Source organism: Callorhinus ursinus, unplaced genomic scaffold, assembly GCF_003265705.2.
Source record: "Callorhinus ursinus isolate GAN/ISIS: 27379988/994484 unplaced genomic scaffold, GSC_fseal_2.0 scaffold25, whole genome shotgun sequence".
In the NCBI taxonomy this organism is placed as follows: Eukaryota; Metazoa; Chordata; class Mammalia; order Carnivora; family Otariidae; genus Callorhinus; species Callorhinus ursinus.
The window spans coordinates 18,923,140-18,930,511 of NW_027397087.1; the positions used below are offsets into that span (position 1 = coordinate 18,923,140).

The 7,372-nt window shown below is 41.2% G+C and overlaps 1 non-coding gene across 1 annotated transcript; it reads right to left on the reverse strand.

Moving 5' to 3' along the window:
- Nucleotides 1-5,968: 5,968 nt before the first annotated feature.
- Nucleotides 5,969-6,075, reverse strand: LOC112833509 (U6 spliceosomal RNA). Its single transcript, XR_003210661.1, has one exon. It is a non-coding gene; the product is annotated as a U6 spliceosomal RNA (small nuclear RNA).
- Between the last annotated feature and the right edge of the window lie 1,297 nt (nucleotides 6,076-7,372).

Consider the following 7,372-nt stretch of genomic DNA (forward strand, 5'->3'; position numbering starts at 1 on the left):
TATTCATAGACAATACAGTTGTGTACATAGAATCTTAATACATTTTTGATTTCATTTATTGTGTTCTTCATCTCTGATTTGTTCTTCTTTATGTTTTCTATAGCTTTGTTGAGGATCTTACTGAGGTCCTCCACTCTTTTCTCAAGTCCAGCAACTTTCTCTATGACCATTACTTCAAATTCTCTATCAGGCATATTACTTATCTACATTTCATTTAGCCCTCTTGCTGCATTTTTGTCCTGTTCTTTCATTTGGGACATATTTCTTTTTCTCCTCATTTTGTCTAACTCTTGGGGGTTTGTTTCTGTGTGTTAGGAAAGTCATCTACATCTCCTGCTCTTGAAAGTAGTGGCCTTATGAAGAAGAGATCTTGTAGTGCCCTGCAATGCAATGTCCCCTGTTCACAAGACCCTGGCACTTCAGGGGTGTCTCCTTTGAGTGTTATGTGCATTGTGTATGCCCTATTGTTGTGGCTGAGCCATGTTAGCCTTACGTCCAGTCATCTGCAATGCTGTCTTTGTCTGCTATGGACAGGGTTTGGTGCCTGTGTTGTTAGTGGGCCAGTTTGCAGCTTCCTTGGGCTTGAGTTGAGTCAGACCAGGTGTTGCCAGAGATGCAGGAGCACCAAATTGTTGGGCATGCTTTGTTTGTTGTCCCCTGAGAAGCTTTCATTGGTGGGTGGGGCCTGTAGTCAGATCTGATGTCTATCCCTAGCTCACTGCTGGAGCTGTAGTTAGATCGGTGTGTGTAGTTATCTTCCCTTCTTCCCAGAGCCAGAGTCACTTTGGAGTGGTGCTGGTCCCTGTCAAGGCTGCCTGCACACTGCCAGGCTGTGGTACCACTTTGGATGGACTCCAGCCAAGAGCTTACTGGAGGAGGTGCATCCACAGGAGAGTGTGGGGACAGGGCAGGTGTGTTTTTGCTGTGATTTTTTTTTTTTTTTGATGGCAACACATAAGGATGAGGCCCTCATATATTTATTTAGTCAACCAGTCAGTCAACAAACACTTGAGTGTGTACTATATGTGAAGCACAGAGCTAGGAACCACAGAGGGTACAAGGAAGGAAAGACCTAGACTGAGCAGCTAAAAGTCTATACTGGAAGTTGTGGCATGTGCACAAATTATGACCATAGGGAATAGAAAGTGTTAGGAATGTCTGGAGGGTGGAGAAGAGATTAAAATCAGCATGTAACTGACTCACAGTAGAATTGGTAATTATTTGGGGCGCCTGCGTGGCTCAGTCGGTTAAGCATCTGCCTTCGGCTCAGGTCATGATCCCAGGGTCCTGGGATCGAGTCCTGCATCGGGCTCCCTGCTCAGCAAGGAGTCTGCTTCTCCCTCTCCCTCTGCAGCTCCCCCTGTTTGTACTCTCTCTGACAAATAAATAAATAAATAAAATCTTAAAAAAAAAAGAATTGGTAATTATTTAAAATACTTACTGCCCATGAAAAGGCCAGGAATGTGGTCAGTGGATGAAGGTAGCTGGGTTAAACTTACTTAAACTTAGCTCAGATCTCATTCTTGTTTCATTTCATAAGCTAGATGAATGTTCACGGGTTGTCCCAATTTCTCCTGGCTTTTGGTTGTTGGTTGGCATCCTTCAGAAGTCATTAGTGTCCAACAGCTACTGATGACTTGCCATACTTCTTTCTCAAAGGTAACTTTCTTTCTAATGGATGCTTTCACCATGGGTGTCCCATCCAGGGAAGCCCTAAAGTGTAGAACTTGTGGACAGGCTGGGGTTTTTACACAGACACTGACTTACATGTGTTTGAAGACTCTGTCCTGGCCTACTCCAGTGACACATACTTCCCACGTGAACCGCCGAAGAATTGGATTAAACCTTTCTCTTGGCCCTCATTCTTAATAGCATTTGTCTAGACTTCTCCTGCAATCTCACCACAAAATAACAAAAATATTGACAAAAATAATGGAAAAGATGGCAATTACCCTGCCATGAACTCCTCCCTGCCTTAGGTTGTCACCACAACAGATAAAGCCTATTTGATGGGAGACCAACACCACTGCTACAATTCCTGAAGTAAAGTTTATTTGCACAGAAAAATAAAGGCAACTTTTTATTTGTCACCCTGCAGAGAAGAAATATGATTCCTGTCCTCTTGCTTCATATTAGCCTTCCTTTTTCCTGCACATTTTCATCCCCTGGTATCTGATCATTTTACAGAAAGGAGGATTTCTGCTTTTGACCTTACCTCTTGCTGTTGTAACATTCCAATTTTCAAATGGTCAGTCACCATTTGCCATTTTGCTTTTTTTTTTTTTTTTTCGGGGCGCATGTCCGAAGCTTAAGCATACGAGACTCTGGGCCATTAAAAAAAAAAATGCTTGCTAGGTTTCCCATGTGATAGTGGTTCCTCGGGAAAGCTATTCTTTCATGCAGCCGCAGCACTAGCATTGATCAGTGGGAAAGTTCAAGGCGGCAACTCATCAAGCATGGCTTCAATACCAGATTCCAGACAAGGTCTGCAATAAATAAGAACAGTAACAAAGAATCATATTTCCTTCTCACACGGAAAATCAGCAATGGCATAGTTCTAAATTTCAGGGTTCAGGCATGGTGTCTTCTCCCTGCACTGCAATTCGAAAGCAGGATGGCTTTCCTGAGAAGTTACATCAACATGCATTTTTAGCTGTCCTTTCCTTAGAAACTGAGCCCTAATGTAATTTTGAATTTTGCAGGTCGATTGGGGATTTTTCAGCTTGGACATTGATTATCATTTGGGTTGTTCAAATAGAACCTATATTGTCAAACATGCTTAGATTTTCTCACATTTGTTTTAATTGACTCATCTCCCTTTCCCTCTAACCTTTCTCCCTCCGATAATAACATCGAGTTTTCCATGTGATTGTACAAAAAGAACAATCTTTTGCTCTAAGTAGGTAGGGAAAATTTTTTTCTTCAAATGGCAGTGTGATAAAAAAATATACACCCTATGAGTCCCTCACGGATTATTGCTATTGATTTCTTTGCTTGAAACGTGGAAATGTTACCAGATGGGGTGTTAGGAGTAGGTGTGTGGGTGCAAGTGTGGCTTATTGCTTGTTGACTAAAAATCAGGGAAAACCTTCACCATTTGTGTGCTTGTGTTATATGTAAAGGTGAATTTTAAACCCCAACTAGTCCTTATATAAAGCTTCATGCGATGCAATAAGCAACATTTTTAAGTTAAATTTATATTTGAAAAAAAATTTTTATGGCAGACTCAAAATATACAGATTTCAAGTATTTGGTTTCTCTGGCTTATTGAAACACTGTCGTTGTTTTAAATTAATTTGACCAATGAAATTTGCTTATCACAGCAAGAGTTCTATTGTGTTTGTTTTCATCTCTGTACCCTCCCCAGGCTGCTCCTTTGAGCTTCCTGTGGTCTCCTGCTCACGGAAGTGTGAACCGAATTGCTGTGGGTCTGGAAGATAGGTGCCTGTGTGCAGCACTTGGACACTGAGCCCGACCCTCAGGGACCCACCCGTTAGGAAAAAAAAAAAGGCTGACCTTCTGTCACTTTCCTTATCCTCCCTTTTAATGATTCCTTCTCTATCCTTTTGAGAAGATCTTTCCAGCCCTTTGACCCCTGTTAGAAGAGGAAGGCTTAAACAGCTAAAAGTACCCTCGGTCTCAAGGCTTGCCAAGGAAAGCTCAAGAGGCCTTTTAGGAAATGCCAAAAGACAAGGGCCTCAGTTTTCAGTGCATTCAGAAGGCAGATTCCACCCCGACACCATTTCCCTCCTCATTTATTTTATAGAAGCAACCCTGCCTCCTACCCTCACTTGTCAGTGCCACTGGAATCGACACATTCAGAGAGCAGCTGACTTTTAATGATAGCCCTTGGACTGTGTGAGAGCTATTGTGCAATTTGAAAAAGAGCACGGGAAATGTGTGTGTGAGGTGGGTCACTGGGCTGCTACTCCATGGCTCCAGGTCCAGCTGTGGTTTTCACAGAATAACAACCACCGCTGGGTAGGTTGCTGCCCACCCAAAAATGGTGAGATGCTGAAGGCGGGGTTTTTGAAAGGAGAGCAATTGTGGGTTCCCAGGGCCTGCTTGTGCTTTGTGATGTGACTCTGAGTCATACAATTGAAATGGCGGCTAACACTGAATAATGTGGTGTTTTCAAGTGGTAGGCATTATTCCATATAATATGCTATGATATGTATATTCAAATATTTAAATATTCACACTACAATGCTGAAGGTAGGAACTATAAAACTGAGGAAAAGAGAAGACAAGTGCAGCGTTACCATAAGAAACTTTGTATTGGAAGTTCAGCTCTGCCAGTTATTAGCTCTTTAACTTGGGTGAATTGCTGAACTTTTCTGAGCCTAAATGTTCTCATCTGTAAAATGGGGATTGTTAATTCCATTTTCAGGATTATCATGGGAATTTAATGGGAATGCAGTAAAGTCCTGGGTCTCCCCCTCCTTTCTACTCTTTTATTGCACCCCTGACTCTTTTCCAGGTGCCCATCATTAAGAGTTACTGACAGAGAACAGCAAAATCCTAGTGAATTTTAGGCACTATGCCCAAAGAAAGGGGTGATTCCAAAGAGGTGGTTTACTTTTCTTCTTCTGGGAGAAGCTATACACAGTCTTTTATCTGTGTCACAGGACAGAATCCAAACCCAGTAGCATCAGTCAATTACAGTTGAGTTGGGAGTGGCTAAAAGGATTAGGTATTTGACCCCATATTATAAGATATTTGCTGCCATTTCTACTGCAGGAAAGGGAGGAATGAAAGGATTTAAAGGTTCATGTTCTCACTCCAATTAACCAAGTGACCCCTTCCCCTATTCTCTTTATCTTCAGTATGCACATACATGTGTGAATGCATGTGTTCCTATACAGGATACACTTGTATGCTTTCTGCAATAATGATATATTTGAAAGTAAAAGGATCTAAAGGGCTTAAAAATATTTTCCCTGATTATAAAAGGAATGCATGTTTATTTTATAGGCATGTATATTTTATATAAATGCATGTATATTTTATATAAATATAAAAATATAATGAAGATACTAATTTCTTCACTCAGCACACAGAGATAACCATTTTATTTTGTTTTATTACTTTATTTTTAAAGATTTCACTTATTTGAGAGAGAGAGGGAGCATGAGTGGGGGCAGGTTGGACAGAGGGAGAAGCAGACTCCCTGCTGAGCAGGGAACCCGATGTGGAGCTCTATTCCAAGACCCTGAGATCGTGACCTGAGCTGAAGGCAGATGCGTAACTGACTGAGACACGCAGGCATCCCAGAGATAACCATTTTAGAACATATCTGGGGGACTCCCAAGTTTTTTCTGTGTACACACATGCACACCCCCCCCCATGATAGCCTATAGACTCTCTTTTTATTTTATTTTTTTTAAGTAGGCTCTCCGCCCAACATGGGGCCCAAACTCATGACCCTGAGATCAAGAGTCATATGATCTACTGACTGAGCCAGCCAGGTGCCCCTACTTTTTCTCTTAATATTATATTTTGAACATTTCTCTTTATCATTAATGTATTGACTACTCATTGATGCATAAAACCAACATAAAAACTAATGACATAAAACAATAGAATAATTTTGTTATCAGTTTCATGGTTCTGGGGTTGCCTAGGCTCAGCCAAGTAGTTCTTATGCAGGGTATTTCATGCAGTTGTGTAGGAGGTGGCTTGGGCTAATTATCTGAAGTTTGCTTACTCACATTTTTGGTACCTGGGCTGGAAAGACCCAAACAGCTGGAGGCTAGAACAGCTGGTTTCTTGGGCATTTCTCCCAGTCTCTAATAAGGTCTCTCCTGCATGGTGGCTTCAGGGTAGCCATGCCTCCTACATGGCAGCTCAGGGCTCCACAAGTAAATGTCCATAAAGAAAGGCCAGGCTGAAACTAATTCACCTTAAAAAATTTTTTTAATTTTAATTTCAGTATAGTTAACATACAGTGTAATATTAGTTTCAGGCATACAATTTAGTGATCCAACAATAAAAATATGTCATCCTTATGCAGAGGCCATTCTAATTTTCTCTGTATCATTCCAATTTTAGTATATATGCTGCTGAAGCAAGCACTAACTCACCTTTTATGACTTAGTTTTGGAATTCACACAGCCTTCCTTCTGCCACATGCTGGTCACCAAGGCAGTCACAAAAGCCCACCCCAAAGCCCACAGAAGCTCTTTCCTTGAGACATAGACCTCTTGAATGGTTTTTTAGTTTCTTATCAGTGATGTCACAAATTTAAAACAACAGATTTATTATCTTACAATTTTGGAGGGCAGAGTTCTGAAATGGGTTTCCCTGGGCCAGAATCAAGGTGTCCTAGCAGGCTCTAGGGAACAATCCATTTCCTTGCCTTTTCTAGCTTTGGGAGGCTGCCTACCCTCTTTGGCTCATGACTCCTCTGTCTTTAAGGCCACCATTGTATCATCTTCATATCTCTCTCTGGCTGTGACCCTCTGTGTTCATCATTACATTTTTTTTTTTTTCTGACTCTGATCCTCCTGCCTACCTCTTACAAGGACCCTTGTGATTACATTGGGATCACCTGTATAATCCAGAATAATTTTCCCATCTCAAGGTCCTTAGCTTAATCACATCTGCAAAATTCCTTTTACCATGTAAAAGGAGATATAGTACCTTACCATGTAAGGTAAGATATAGTCACAAGTACCAGGGATTGGGATGTGGATATCTCTGGGGGACCATTATTCAGCTTTCCACAGTGGGAAATGGCAAGGGTCTGGAAGAACATATGCAATCAGAAATATTGTTGCAGTAATTTTTGGAAAATACGATCTTCTGCAATTAAATAATTTCAGTGGTTGCATAGTATTTTACTGTATGACTGTCACTATTTACTTAGCCTTTCTCTGTTAAGCATTTAGGGTGTTTCTAATATAAAAAACCCTAGAAAGAACAAACATCACTAGGAATAAACATTTGTGTAAATCTCTGATGATTTTTTAGGATAAATTGCTAAGGATGAAATACACAAAAAATAAGAATATATATATAAACTGCTGAACTGCCCTCCAGAAAGGGATCACCAGTTTTTCAGTGGCATTATATAAAAGTGTTTATTTTTCTGCATTCTCTCACCATTAAGTATAATGATTCAAAAAAATCTTTGCAGAGGGCGGAGCAAGATGGCGGAGGAGTAGGAGACCTAGATTTCGTCTGGTCTCAGGAATTCAGCTGAATAGGGATCAAACCATTCTGAACACCTACGAACTCAACAGGAGATCGAACAGGAGAGTAGCAACAACTCTCTGAACAGAGAAGCGACCACTTACTGGAAGGTAGGGCGTGAGGAGAAGTGAATCCGAGGCGATATTCGGGAGGATAGACGGCGGGGGAGGGGCCTCCG